Source organism: Papio anubis, chromosome 14 (assembly GCF_008728515.1).
Source record: "Papio anubis isolate 15944 chromosome 14, Panubis1.0, whole genome shotgun sequence".
Taxonomy (NCBI): Eukaryota; Metazoa; Chordata; class Mammalia; order Primates; family Cercopithecidae; genus Papio; species Papio anubis.
The window spans coordinates 4,508,717-4,523,705 of record NC_044989.1 but is presented as its reverse complement, the minus strand read 5'-3'; the positions used below and the strand labels follow the sequence as shown (position 1 = coordinate 4,523,705).

Here is a 14,989-nt window from a genome sequence, read left to right as displayed (position 1 = left end):
TTAGAAGCCTGACACAATATAAAAACAACAACAACAAACAAAAATAGTACTAAAAAGAAGTATGGTTCTAAGCCCTCTTACTGCATTCCTTCCTATCATCCTCCTAACAAGCCTACGAGTTGGTGATATTCTCATTTTTGTTTTACTCATGAGGAAACAGACACAGATGAGGTAGAGTGAGTTGTCATCCAGGTCACAGTGGTGTGGGGCAAGGTGGATGTAAAGCAGGGGTGAAAGTCCAGGTCTTCTCATTCTCTTACTCATGAAGCTTCAGTGCCTCTGAAAAAGCAGGAATTTGAGAGTGGGTCAGTAGCAGTGTACTGGAGTCCAGTGCAAAGGCCTTTCTGAGATGTGAAGGTCTCATTAGAAACAAGCTGGGACAGAAAATAATACGGCTAGAGTTATGGGAGAAGCAGTTGCAGGAAATGCCCAGGCCAATCCATTTTTACTGATGTGTGTTATAATTTTCCTTCTTAAGTGTCAGCAATTCTGTGACCTTCTTGATGTTAAGAATGCCCTGGAGAATGAAGGAATGAGGAATGGGGGCATGCCACATTTGGGTAGTGGTAGCATAGAAAAAGCCAACAAATTTGCAGGAGATGGAATGCAGAGAGGGAATTACAACTTCAGCAGAAGCAAGCAATGAAAGCAAGGGGGAAAGCTCCCTGAGTTTCCTGGGGGGATGGAAAAGTGTTCTGTTCCTCTTACCATGTGGGTGATTCTTTCTAGAAAATAGGCCCCAGAGGATTGAAGCCCTTAGGGGACATCCCAACTCTGCACCTTTGGGTTGAGTAGGATCCAAAAAGATCCCCATGACTCATGATGATGCCTGGTGAATGAATGAGCTCTTATGTCTCCACATGGGTACTGAATCAAGTGGTGATCAATTCCTCAAGGATGTTCAAAGATTCTAACCTTGGCAGGGTTATGGAATTGGGAAACGAGAAGCAAATATACCCTCCGAGAAAAGGTCATTTCTCCAACATAAAGATGAATTTTGAAATTATTTTGTTTGTTTTATTAGAGTGTGCTTTGCTAAAAGATCAGCAGAAAAGTCAGCCCAACTCCTAGGCACTCACTATGCTAGGTCCTAAAGATACCAAGGTAGAATGACTACCACCTCGACGTTACAAATGACTTTACAAATGTAAAGTAACCATGTGGACAAATACCTATAACAAAATATGATCGGCATCAGGAGAGAGGAATTCATAGAAAATTTTGAAGCTCAGAAAAGGGACAACTGATCAAGACCTACAAGGTCAAGGAAGACTTCCTGGGGGAAATTATACACAGTTGATGATTTTCAGATGCTTAGGAGGTAGCCAAAAGAGAAGCAAAGTGGAAAAAAAGGGGCTCAAAGCAAAGGAAACCCCACGGGGAAAGGTATGAAGGCCCGTGGTGTGGGCTCCTGCTTGTAGACGGGAAGATTGGGTTTAGGGACTCTGTGTCGTCTGATACCACATAAGGTGAGCAATAATATCAGAGCTGCAAAGTTTCACTGAAAACATCTGGAAGCCGCTCCTGGACTTGCCCTGCAGGAGAGCCCAGTGCACACCCTCAGTGCCTTGAACATCTGGGAGGTGGCTCAAGTCTAGGTCAGCAGAGCTACCAAAACAGCAGCACTTGGACGGCATTTCATCCCGGTGGGAGAAGAGAGAAGTGTTGGGAAGGGCCACGCATTTCGAGAAGAACCACATTTACGGGAGTAGCATTGAAGTCTCCACAGCAGGACATAGAGACATTTTTTTTTTTTTAATTTGTTCATCATATGCTTAACAGCACTGTCAGGTTTCCTTTTTGATTTTTTGTTTTTAAACACATGCTTCTTATTATTTTAGTCCAAAGAATGCAGGCCTACAGTCTTCTCTGGTGGAATGGCTTTTTGGGTTTCTTATTTGTGTCTTCTTAAGTAAGAAAAATTAAAGAATGCCTCTGTAAAGAAACCCTGTCTGGTCTGCTGTGGTAGTTAAGAGTGTGGACTCTGGAGCCAGACGGCCTGAACCTGAATGCCGTTTTGCCATTAAACAACTGTGTGGACTTGGGAAAATCATCCAGCCCTCCCTGCCACGGTTTCCTCAGCTACAAAGTCAGGATAATAAAAGTGCCTACTTCGAAGGTTGTAGTGGGGAGTAATTGTGTCAATATATATAAATGCGAAGTGCATGGAACAGACATTGGCACGTAATACATACTTAATAAGTATCAGCCATACTGTTATTTTAATATTTTATGAGGTTTAAAGGGTGATGTTTTCCAAAGAAAAGGCTTATTTTCCTGCTCTTGTAAAAAATATTGTTTCTCTGAATTCCTTCCTTATGGTGAGAGATTTATTCACACACACACACACAATTTGTATATTGTAAAATTCCATGTGCTTTTCACAACGATCAATTTCACAAATGTCTACCTTGTATTTTACTTTAATAATTGTGCCTTCGGTTCTGTATTTGTCCATTTTCTGTGTATTTTTGACTCTCTCTCCCAGTAAAATGTAAGCCCAATAAAGGCACAGGCTTTGTATGATTTGTTTGTTGCACTTAGGTCTGGGCATGGCATGTGCTAGGTACCCAGTAAGCTTATGTTGAATTAACTAATAAGTTCAGAATCTAGTCATGTTTAACAAACACAGGCATTCTTTTCTTGGACATTACAGCATTATCATTATTGGTCCAAGAGATGCCATTTTCAAGGTTCTTAAGGACAATGCCTATATATGTTTTAAAAAAAAGTATCAGAAAGTGAGAAAATTATAATTTGTAAAGTTGTGCTTTATTAAAATCTAATGATTGTGTTTAATAGACACTTGGACTCTCATCAATCTAAAGTGTACTGCCTGAGAAAGAGGAAAACATTTATCTTTGTTTGTGAATATCAAACCTTCCACAGCAAAACCTCCTCAACAGAATTACAACGCAGGAGAAGATGCCAAACCAATTTCTGCTTGCTAGTGACACAATCTTAGAGCATTAATCTGAGACAGTCGGCTATGTTAAACCTCACTCGTTACAGTGTACTGGATACCAAGGGTCTAGTGGGACAATTAGGTACGAAACGTGTGATATTTTTGCCATACAAATCTTATTTGCAAACTTACCGAATAAATTTCTTCAAGGCTTTACATGACTGAAGCTCTTATTTGATAAACTAAGCAAGTGGGAGATCATTCGTAATGTGAAAATTTGCTGTTTTAAGCAGCTACATGAATCTTTTTCAGTTATTTTCCAGCTTAAAAAGCTCAAGCCACCTTTTTAAAAGAGTGAGAGTCAACTAGATTTGCACATAACTATGAGTTGCCCTCTTGTGAAAATGGGGCTACTGAATTAGGGGAAAAAAAAACCAATATGCAATTGTGGTCAAACTCCTTTGTAAACTTACATGTTCATAGGAAACGCAAGAGGGAGACTCTGTGTTGTTATATGAACCATAATCTAAAAATCTTAAGGGTGCCTGATTTTTCGATCAGAAGAAAAAGTGGAAGAAATCCTTACTACATAGCCTCGAGACCATCAACCCTAACATCAAATAGACTCAGCCTGGACACCCAGGTCGCACACGCTTAGCTCTCCACACTGGACAAACTATTTAAACTTCACTCACCTACTGATATCCAAAAGGGCTGATCATACCTCATAAGAATCCTGGGAGTTTGGGGTGACATTTTACACCTGGTAATTTCTCCCATTTAAAAATATTTAAAGCATACTTTTAAAAAAGTAATGAAATAGGCTGTGTGTGGTGGCTCATGCCTGTAATCCCAGAACTTTGGGGGGCCAAGACAAATGGATCACCTGAGGTCAGGAGTTCGAGACCAGCCTGGCCAATGCGGTGAAACCTCATCTCTACTGAAAAGACAAAAATTAGCCATAAGTGGTGGCATGTGCCTGTAGTCCCAGCTACTCAGGAGGCTGAGGCAGGAGAATCGCTTGAACCTGGAAGGTGGAGGTTGCAGTGAGCCAAGATCACCCCATTGCACTCCACCCTGAGCAACAGAGTGAGACTCCATCTAAAAAAAAAAAGGAAAGAAAAGAATGATGAAATAAGCTTTGGCCTTTCTTTTTAGTAAAAATAGAAACACATGTCTTATTGTGAAAACAGATGTACAACTCATTGTACCCTCACAGGAAAGCATACCTCTTACCATCTGAGTTGAAGAGAACTTCTGAGGAATAGGTTTGTGCTAATGGACATTTGAGGATATTAGCCCAGCTCGTAAGGAAATCAGTGCTAATCATAACTGTAATGAAAATCAAGTTCACACATAACAATATTAACCTTAAATGTAAATGGACTAAATGCTCCAATTAAAAGATACAGACGGGCAAACTGGATAAAGAGTCAAGACCCATCAGTCTGCTGTATTCAGGAGACCCATCTCACATGCAGAGACATACTTATAGGCTCAAAATAAAGGGATGGAGGAAGATCTACCAAGCAAATGGAGAACAGAAAAAAGCAGGGGTTGCAATACTAGTCTCTGATAAAACAGACTTGAAACCATCAAAGATCAAAAGAGACAAAGAAGGCCATTACATAATGGTAAAGGGATCAATTCAACAGGAAGAGCTAACTATCCTAAATATATATCCACCCAATACAGGAGCACCCAGATTCATAAAGCAAGTCCTTAGAGACTTACAAAGAGACCTAGACTCCCATACAATAATAATGGGAGACTTCAACACCCCACTGTCAACATTAGACAGATCAACGAGACAGAAAGTTAACAAGGATATCCAGGAATTGAACTCATCTCTGCAGCAAGCAGACCTAATAGACATCTGCAGACCTAATAGACATCTACAGAACTCTCCACCCCAAATCAACAGAATATACAAGCACCACATCACACTTATTCCAAAATTGACCACATAATTGGAAGTAAAGCACTCTTCAGCAAATGTACAAGAACAGAAATTATAACAAACTGTCTCAGACCACAGTGCAATCAAACTAGAACTCAGGACTAAGAAACTCAATCAAAACCGCTCAACTACATGGAAACTGAATAACCTGCTCCTGAATGACTACTGGGTACACAACGAAATGAAGGCAGAAATAAAGATGTTCTTTGAAACCAACGAGAACAAAGACACAACATACCAGAATCTCTGGGACACATTTAAAGCAGTGTGTAGAGGGAAATTTATAGCACTAAATGCCCACAAGAGAAAGCTGGAAAGATCTAAAATTGACACTCTAACATCACAATTAAAAGAACTAGAGAAGCAAGAGCAAACACATTCGAAAGCTAGCAGAAGGCAAGAAATAACTAAGATCGGAGCAGAACTGAAGGAGATAGAGACACAAAAAACCCTCCAAAAAATCAATGAATCCAGGAGTTGGTTTTTTGAAAAGATCAACAAAATTGACAGACCGCTAGCAAGATTAATAAAGAAGAAAAGAGAGAAGAATCAAATAGACGCAATAAAAAATGATAAAGGGGATATCACCACCGACCACACAGAAATACAAACTACCATCAGAGAATACTATAAACACCTCTACGCAAATAAACTAGAAAATCTAGAAGAAATGGATAATTTCCTGAACACTTACACTCTCCCAAGACTAAACCAGGAAGAAGTTGAATCCCTGAATAGACCAATAGTAGGCTCTGAAATTGAGGCAATAATTAATAGCCTACCAACCAAAAAAAAGTCCAGGACCAGATGGATTCACAGCTGAATTCTACCAGAGGTACAAGGAGGAGCTGGTACCATTCCTTCTGAAACTATTCCAATCAATAGAAAAAGAGGGAATCCTCCCTAACTCATTTTATGAGGCCAGCATCATCCTGATACCAAAGCCTGGCAGAGACACAACAAAAAAAGAGAATTTTAGACCAATATCCCTGATGAACATCGATGCAAAAATCCTCAATAAAATACTGGCAAACCGGATCCAACAGCACATCAAAAAGCTTATCCACCATGATCAAGTGGGCTTCATCCCTGGGATGCAAGGCTGGTTCAACATTCGCAAATCAATAAACGTAATCCAGCATATAAAAGAACCAAATACAAAAACCACATGATTATCTCAATAGATGCAGAAAAGGCCTTTGACAAAATTCAACAGCCCTTCATGCTAAAAACTCTCAATAAATTCGGTATTGATGGAACGTATCTCAAAATCATAGGAGCTATTTATGACAAACCCACAGCCAATATCATACTGAATGGGCAAAACTGGAAAATTCCTTGAAAACTGGCACAAGACAGGGATGCCTCTCTCTATCTCAAATGGTGTTGGAAGTTCTGGCTAGGGCAATCAGGCAAGAGAAAGAAATCAAGCGGCATTCAGTTAGGAAAAGAAGAAGTCAAATTGTCCTCTTGCAGATGACATGATTGTATATTTAGAAAACCCCATTGTCTCAGCCCAAAATCTCCTTAAGCTGGGATAAGAAACTTCAGCAAAGTCTCAGGATACAAAATTAATGTGCAAAAATCACAAGCATTCTTATACACCAGTAACAGACAAACAGAGAGCCAAATCATGAACGAACTTCCATTCACAATTGCTTCAAAGAGAATAAAATACCTAGGAATCCAACTTACAAGGATGTAAAGGACCTCTTCAAGAGCGCTAAACCGCTGCTCAGTGATATAAAAGAGACATAAACAAATGGAAGAACATACCATGCTCATGGATAGAAGAATCAATATCGTGAAATGGCCATAGTGCCCAAGGTAATTTATAGATTCAATGCCATCCCCATCAAGCTACCAATGAGTTTCTTCATGAATTGGAAAAACTGCTTTAAAGTTCATATGGAACCAAAAAGAGCCCAGACTTCCAAGACAATCCTAAGTCAAAGAACAAAGCTGGAGGCATCACGCTACCTGACTTCAAACTATACTACAAGGCTACAGTAACCAAAATAGCATGGTACTGGTACCAAAACAGAGATATAGACTAATGAACAGAACAGAGTCCTCAGAAATAATAATACTACACATCTACAGCCATCTGATCTTTGGATAAACCTGAGAAAAATAAGAAATGGGGGAAAGGATTCCCATTTAATAAATGGTGCTGGGAAAATTGGCTAGCCATAAGTAGAAAGCTGAAACTGATCCTTTCCTCTTTACTCCCTTATATGAAATTAATTCAAGATGGATTAGAGACTTAAATGTTAGACCTAAACCATAAAACCCTAGAAGAAAACCTAGGTAATACCTATCTGTGACATAGGTATGGGCAAGGACTCCCCATGTCTAAAACACCAAAAGCAACGGTAACAAAAGCCAAAATTGACAAATGGGATCTAATTAAACTAAAGAGCTCTGCACAGCAAAAGAAAACTACCATCACAGTGAACAGGCAACCTACAGAATGGGAGAAAATTTTGCAATCTACTCATCAGACAAAGGGCTAATATCCAGAACCTACAAAGAACTCCAAACAAATTTACAAGAAAAAACAACCCCATCAAAAGTGGGCAAAGGATATGAACAGACATTTCAAAAGAGGACATTCATACAGCCAACAGACACATGAAAAATGCTCATCATCACTGGCCATCAGAGAAATGCAAATCAAAATCCACAATGAGATACCATCTCACACCAGTTAGAATGGCAATCATTAAAAGTCAGGAAACAACATAAAAGCAGAGAGGATGTGGAGAACAGGAACACTTTACACTGTTGGTGGATTGTAAACTAGTTCAACCATTATGGAAAACAGTATGGCTTATCTCCTCAAGGATCTAGAACTAGAAGGACCATATGACCCAGCCATCCCATTACTGGGTATATACCCAAAGGATTATAAATCATGCTGCTATAAAGACACATGTACACTTACATGCTTATTGTGGCACTATTCACGATAGCAAAGACTTGAATCAACCTGTCCATCAGTGACAGACTGATTAAGAAAATGTGTATACTACATACACTCAGGAATACTATGCAGCCATAAAAAAGGATGAGTTTGTGTCCTTTGTAGGGACATGGATGCAGCTGGAAACCATCATTCTCAGCAAACTATCACAAGAACAGAAAACCAAACACCGCATGTTCTCACTCATAGGTGGGAACTGAACAATGAGATCACTTGGACTCGGGAAGGGGAACATCACACACCGGGGCCTATCACGAGGAGGGGGGAGAGGGGAGGGATTGCACTGGGAGTTATACCTGATGTAAATGACAAGTTGATGGGTGCTGACGAGGTGATGGGTGCAGCACACCAACATGGCACAAGTATACATATGTAACAAACCTGCACGTTATGCACATGTACCCTAGAACTTAAAGTATAATAAAAAATAAAAATTAAAAAAAAAACCAAGTTAATTCCTTCATTGCATAAAATGCAAATTTGAAAAGGTTAGTCTTCAGTTAAGTCCCTTCGTTGGCTTGGCTGCCTGGATATATTCAACTGCCTAGCAAAGCGCTATGAGGTTCCCAGGAATGAATATCCTAAGTTCCACCTATTTAGAACCATCTGAAGTTCTTCAAATATGCCAGATGGTTATGGAGCATTTTGTTCCTGCTCCAGAAAATGCTTTTCTTACCTCTTCTCACCAACCTGATGTTTATGGTTGTCTAGTCAACACCCACCTCTGCTTCTCCTACCCCAGAGATTGATACCTGCAAAGACTTCCATTGAAGAACATGTATGACTTTATTAAAATGTTGGGTTGATAGATCTCTTTCCCATCCCCTAAAAGGAGGTATTATTTTTAATTTCTGGATTATATTTCTTGTTTGTATGTATGATAGGTGCTCACTTAATGATTGTCAAATAAAGGGTTGAATGAATGAATGGATAAGGAAGTGAATGGGTGAATGGATAAATGGGTGAATGGATAAATAAGTGTATGGGTGAATAGACAGATGAACCAATGAAAATATATTTTTTGTAGCATGTATGAAATGTCAATCAGGTTGGGGAGTGAATGGGGAAAAAAGCAACATGATCTTTTTAGATTCCGTAGTAATAAATGTTTCCAAATTTATTTTCCTAATAAAGTCTTCATGATGCATGATTTTAGGGCCAAATGTTGTGCAATTTTCATACTTAAGGGATAAATGTATCCCAAAGGAAAGAGAAGAAAATATATACTTTACTCATCCTGACTGCAAGGTACACACTTTACACAATAATACATTTTTATCAGATAACACTACAAGATTTTATTAAAATTTACCAGATAAAGCTTACTCTAACTATGATCAAATCGGTTAACGCAGGAAGAAAAAAAATCAGTGCACTTTAGAATCATTGTAGCCTCCAGAAAAGAGATGGTCAATACGGCGAAATAAGAACAGTCTAATGTACGTCAAACCCAGGTTCTCATTCCAACAAAAAACTCTAGCCATGTTTTAAAACTATAATAGTGATCATGTATTTAGCACTCACCTGTACCAGACTGTGTTCTAAGTGATTGCTACAACATTCTCTGTAATCTCACCAACAGCCTTATGTTAACGGCATTGTTATACGTATGCTCAGAGGAAAAGCAGCTTGTCTCACACAGTACACCTGCTAAGCAATGAGGGAAGTATGGTTTCAAATGGGAACCTCTGGAAGCAGTGACTACGCTTTTAGTCTCGAAGCTGGGCTGCTCCATGACTCCGGTAAAGTGACATGACACCCGGCCCCAGTTTTTCCTTATCTCGAAGGGAACTGAGAATCAGCAAATCTCTCCTAGACAGTCATTGTTTCTTGTTGTTTCTCTCCTGGAATGAAGGCTGACCAAATTCACTCTCATGAAAATACCATAACTAAAGATAGATATGCATTTTTGTCGTATATGAAAACACTTTCAGAAGTGGTTCCACGCTCAGACAGTATGATCATTTGTTTACACAAGGATTGACATGGCTTTCACCTTGCTGTCAGGAGGATAAAAATCTTTATCTCACCCCTGCAATTACAATTTGATTCAGCCCGTTTCCTATTTGCTCAGAACCATGACCTGGACCACATAAGACGTGTTAATGTGACAATCTGTTCAGGAGCAATGGCTCATCAGAACACTGCGGTCGGCACCGACCGTGGGGATCACAGTTTTTGAAAACAGTAGCAATGATCTGGCTCTCATTACAAGTATATCTATCATTTTATTCAATTAAAATACAAAACTCATTAATCACCATGTCTGAATTATGGTAACAGCTGTGAAAATTATTTCTCTGTCTCTGTTTCTGTTTGAGTCTTTCTAATTCATTCACGATACTGTGGATAAAATAATATTTTAAATGAAATGTGACCATTTCATGCCTCTTTAAAATTTGTGGAGAAATCTGACTGACTTCAGATGAATCTAAACTTCTCAGCATGACCTGAGGGTCCATCAAGACCTGCTTTTTAACCTGTTCTTTTACTGTTCTTACTGTACCCTAATGTCCAAGAATCTTGGAAGAGGTTCCTCAGCTTTGACCATGCTGTTCTGTCTCCCAAGAGTGCTTGCTCTGTACTCTCTGTGTGTAGCCAACTCCTACTCGCCCTTCAGAACTCAGCTCATAGGCTGCCATTTCCAGAAAGGCTTTTGTGTTCAAATCAGTCGGAGTTTTGTAGCTATCTCAGACTTTGCTGTGATTCAATATTACAAACAAGAATTGTGAGCTGGGCAGAGATCTGTGACAGGGATATAAATATGAATAAGATAAAGAGTCTGGGATTTAGAAAATAAGTCATCCAGTAGCGCTGAACATAATTTGAATATGCCAATGAGGGACATGAGAGACTGAAATAACACAGCTTGATACACCTTTCCCAAAATACTATTAAATGGCTCTAAAGGGACATCAAGAAAAAGTCGAAGTACAATTTATGATTAAATAAAGAAAAAAAGTCCATTAATTCAAGGTATTGAACAGAACAGATGAAGTAAAATGCAACATGTGTGGAAGGAAGTTCAGTGTGTTAATTTGTTCTTAACTTTGGTTATTAGAATTTTGTCAGGGTGTTCTTAAATTTTATTATTAGAGTAATATGGCTTTTGGATATACCATAGGAATTAGAGAAAACTATTTTAAAATCTAAACTAAAAAAAATAAATAGTTGAAAATAGCTAAAGGGGTAAGTTTCATCTGGTATTCAAAAAAGTCAGAAAAGTGCAAAATTAATTAAGACTAGCACAACCGTAAGACTGGATTTATGGAGAATAAACACCAAAAACAACCCAAAAATAGGCCTTGGTATGTAATAACTTAATATAATAAAAGTAGACCATAAGATCCATATAAGTGGAAAGTGTTTCAAGTAATATAATGTTGGTTAGCATTTTGGAAAACATATATTTACATATGTATTTCATAGTATAGATGAAATACATTTTACAAAAATTTAAGTATTAGAGAAAAAAATTCTCATGTCTACTGTCTGGTAGATTAAATGTGCAGAAAACTAAAACATTGGTTACAGGGAAAAGCACCATTAAAAAAAATGGTGGAATGTGTTAAAATGAGAAAAACTATTGGACATCAAAGAGCTAGAAGGCTAACTCCACAATCAGAATTTCTCCTGAGCATCCTACTGAGCTCTAGTGGCCCAGGGCTTCGCTGCTTCTTCTTCTTCTTTTTTCTTCTTCTCTTACATTCATAGACAAATGGGCAAAGAAACAACATTCGGGGACATGTTTAAGTTTTCCATTCACAGTAAAATATGATTGTCCACAATTTGTGAAAACAATTTAATGGAGATAAAATAGTCTTTTCAAAAAGCTGTGCTGAGTCATGTATATGTATGCAAAAGTAAAGTTAAAAATGAAATTGGACCCTTTAAAATGGAGTATTCTTCAGTCTTAAAAGGAAGGAAAGTCTGAAGAATGCTTCAACATGGATGAATCTTGAAGACATGGTGCTAATGGAAATTAAGCCAGACACAAAAAGATGCACACTATATTATTCCACTTACACGAGGTACATACAATAGTAAAACGTATAAAAAGATAAAGTAGAAGGATGGTTACCAGGGGCTGTGTGGGGAAGGAAAGGAGGAGTTGTTTTTGAACCAGTATAGAGTTTCAGTTTTGCAAATGAAAAGGTTCTGGAGCTCTGTTTTCCAACAATGTGAATCTACTTAACACTACTGAACTGTACAGTTAAAAGTGACTAAGATAATAAATTTTATGTTCTGTGTTTTCTACCATAATAAAAATGCATTAGGAATAACATTAGTGCTTGCCTCACATCATCTACAAAAATTGACTTAAAATAAATTGTAGAACTAAATGGAAGAGCTTACAATATAAAATTTCCAGAAGGAAATATAGGATTTTTTTTTTATGTTGAGTCAAAGAGTTCTCAGGCATGAAGTAAAAGTAGCAACCATACAAGCAAAACATTGATAAATTCGACATTATTAAAAGTTAAAATGTTTACATTTCAAAATACACTGCTGTGAAAATAAAAAGTCAAGCCAAGAACTGAAAGCAAATACTTAAAAATAAACCTGATAAAGGGCTTTGCTCCAGAAAATATGAAGAGCCTTTCAACTGAATAATAAGAAAACAACACAGTTTTTAATGAGCCAGAGACGTAAAAGAAAGTTCGCCAAAACAAAACCAAACCGAAAACAAAAAACAAAAAAACATATAAACAGTTAATAAGCCCCTAACAAGGACCCTGGCATCATGAGCTATTAGGAAAATGCAAATGAAAACCAGAATGTGATACCATAATTTTCCCACAGATTGGCCACAATAAAAAAGAAAATAGGGGTTGGTGGGACAAAATTGGGACTCTCATATATTGACTGTGGGGATGGAATTGGCATAGCCACTTGGAACACAGGCAGTTTCTTTAAAAGTTAAACAGGCATTTACAATTAGACACAGCAATTTCAGTGTATTATTGCCACCCTGCCAAAAAAAGGAAAGACTCCACCACCAGCACCACCCGTACCTTGGTTCAGATGTGGAGGCTGATGATGCTACACACACAACGGAGGCTGGGAAAAGATGTGTTACTTACAAGCGAGGTTTCCAGGGGAGGGCAGGAGAAGTCTCCCAAGCTTGTCCAAAAATGGTTTGAACGAACAGGGAAAGACCCTGGCTTGGGGCTTTTACAGTCGTCCAGGCCTGAGGCCACTGTGTTCACTGCCTGAGGCCGTGGGCTTCCCTCGCATGCGAAGTGGCTTGTGTTGCTTGAATTTTCTGCTGGCATCAAAGAAGGGAACACGGAAGTTTTCTTACCAACTTGCCCTGTTGTGGGACACAAAGCGGAGAGGGTGGTGAGACTTAGAAGCTGTCAGTCATCAAACATCAAAAATGTGGTGAGAGCTACAAAACACTGAGACGCTGTTCATCTTCGCCTAACTCCAAGGTGTTCAGAAGACAATATGGCTCCTGAAAAACATTTTGTTTAGAGATGGAAAAAACAAATCTAGGAAATGCCTCTGGATTTGAGCAATACAGCCATTTTAGGACGAAAAGCAATTATGTTAGAAAATTTGGAGAGGGCAGCCTTATTTTTCTTCAATGTGTTTTGGATCAGAGATCTGCATTTAGAAAACACAAGTTTTTTTTTTTTTCTGTTTTGTTTTTTTTTTTTTAGTTGTTTTGTTTTTTAACTGGGGAAAGAACACCCTGTTCAAGAAATGGTTCTGGGAAAACTGGATAGGCACATGTAGAAGAATGAAACTGGATTCCTTTTACCATATATGAAAATTAACCCAAGATGGATTAAGGACTCGCATCTAAGGCCCGAAACCATAAAATTTCTAGAAGAAAACCTAGAAAAAAACTCTCCTGGACATTGGCCTAGGCAAAGAACTTATGACTAAGACCCCAAAAGCAAATGCAACAAAAACAAAAATAAATAAATGAGACCTAATTAAACCAAAAAGCTTCTGCACAGCAAAAGAAAAAAACCAACAGAGTAAACAGCCCAGGGGTGGAGGACCCCACGCTATGCGGGACTACAGGGGCTGCACGTGGAAACAGCAGGAGCAGCAGGACCATGGGAGGCAGCTTTACAGTAATAAGAGGGTGCGGTGCCCTGGTTCCCATGGGATGTCATGACTGGATTTTTTTTTAATAAATCTGCAGGCCGGCAGAGAGCTGAAGCCCACTATTCAGGGGCAAGCAGGGCGCAAACCTGACCTTCTTTGTGAGAAGAGTGGCTTGAGTAGGGAGCTGATCCACCAAAGCAAACTGAGGCGAGGGACTTGCAGTCAGGCCACAGGGAGGCCTTCCCGGTTTCCCCAGATGGCCCTGATTTTAGCTTTTACACCACAATCAGACCAGATATGAAATCCTCATAAAAAGTTTGCTGCGTTTCCACACATCGACTACAGCATTTAGAAAATACCACTGTTAAAATACGAAAGCATGCACAAGCAGAAGGACGCCACCGGTAGGTTCAAACCTTTTGGAAAAAAATGTGAGTCTTTATTCAAAGTAATTAAGTAAGACTCGAATCAATGTAGAAATGTGTAAGATTCATGGATTGAAGGACTCCTTGTAAAAACTTCAACTCTTCCCAAACATTGTTTCAAGAATTCAGCTTTTCATGGAATTTGACAAGTACATTCTTAAATTATATAGAATTTCAAACATTGCCAATATATTGTTGAGAAAGGAACAGATAGAGAGAATCATTCTTCCTGACATTATTAGTTATTTTACATCTACAATATTTAGGATGGTATAGGCTGGTACTGACTGATATAAATAGATCAGAAAAGAAAGAAACAGAATAAATGACCCTAAAATAATAAAAACCTGCATTTATGAAAAAACTAGTTTTATTGTACATAAGCCACTACAAAAGTCTTCAGTAAATGGTGCTAGAGCAACTTATTTATATTTATTTTGTAAAGTAAAATATATACTTATTCTATGTACCTACCCCTCCCAAAAAATTAAACCCACATGGATTGCACATTTGAATGCAAAGTCAAAACTTTAAAAAATAGTAGGAAAAAGTGGCAGAATATTTAGTTTCCCAAATAAAGAAAGGAGTTCATAAACAAGTCTATGATGCCCAAACTAAAAGAAAAACAAATATTGGTAACTTGGTTTACA

General features: G+C 38.4%; 1 long non-coding RNA gene across 1 annotated transcript in view; it reads right to left on the bottom strand.

Moving 5' to 3' along the window:
- Window positions 1-8,264: 8,264 nt before the first annotated feature.
- LOC116270232 overlaps window positions 8,265-14,989 on the bottom strand; it is a 328,035-nt gene continuing 321,310 nt past the window's right edge. The window contains exon 3 of the long non-coding RNA XR_004178163.1: window positions 8,265-13,165. This is a non-coding gene — a long non-coding RNA (uncharacterized LOC116270232). The remainder of the gene's footprint in view (window positions 13,166-14,989) is intronic.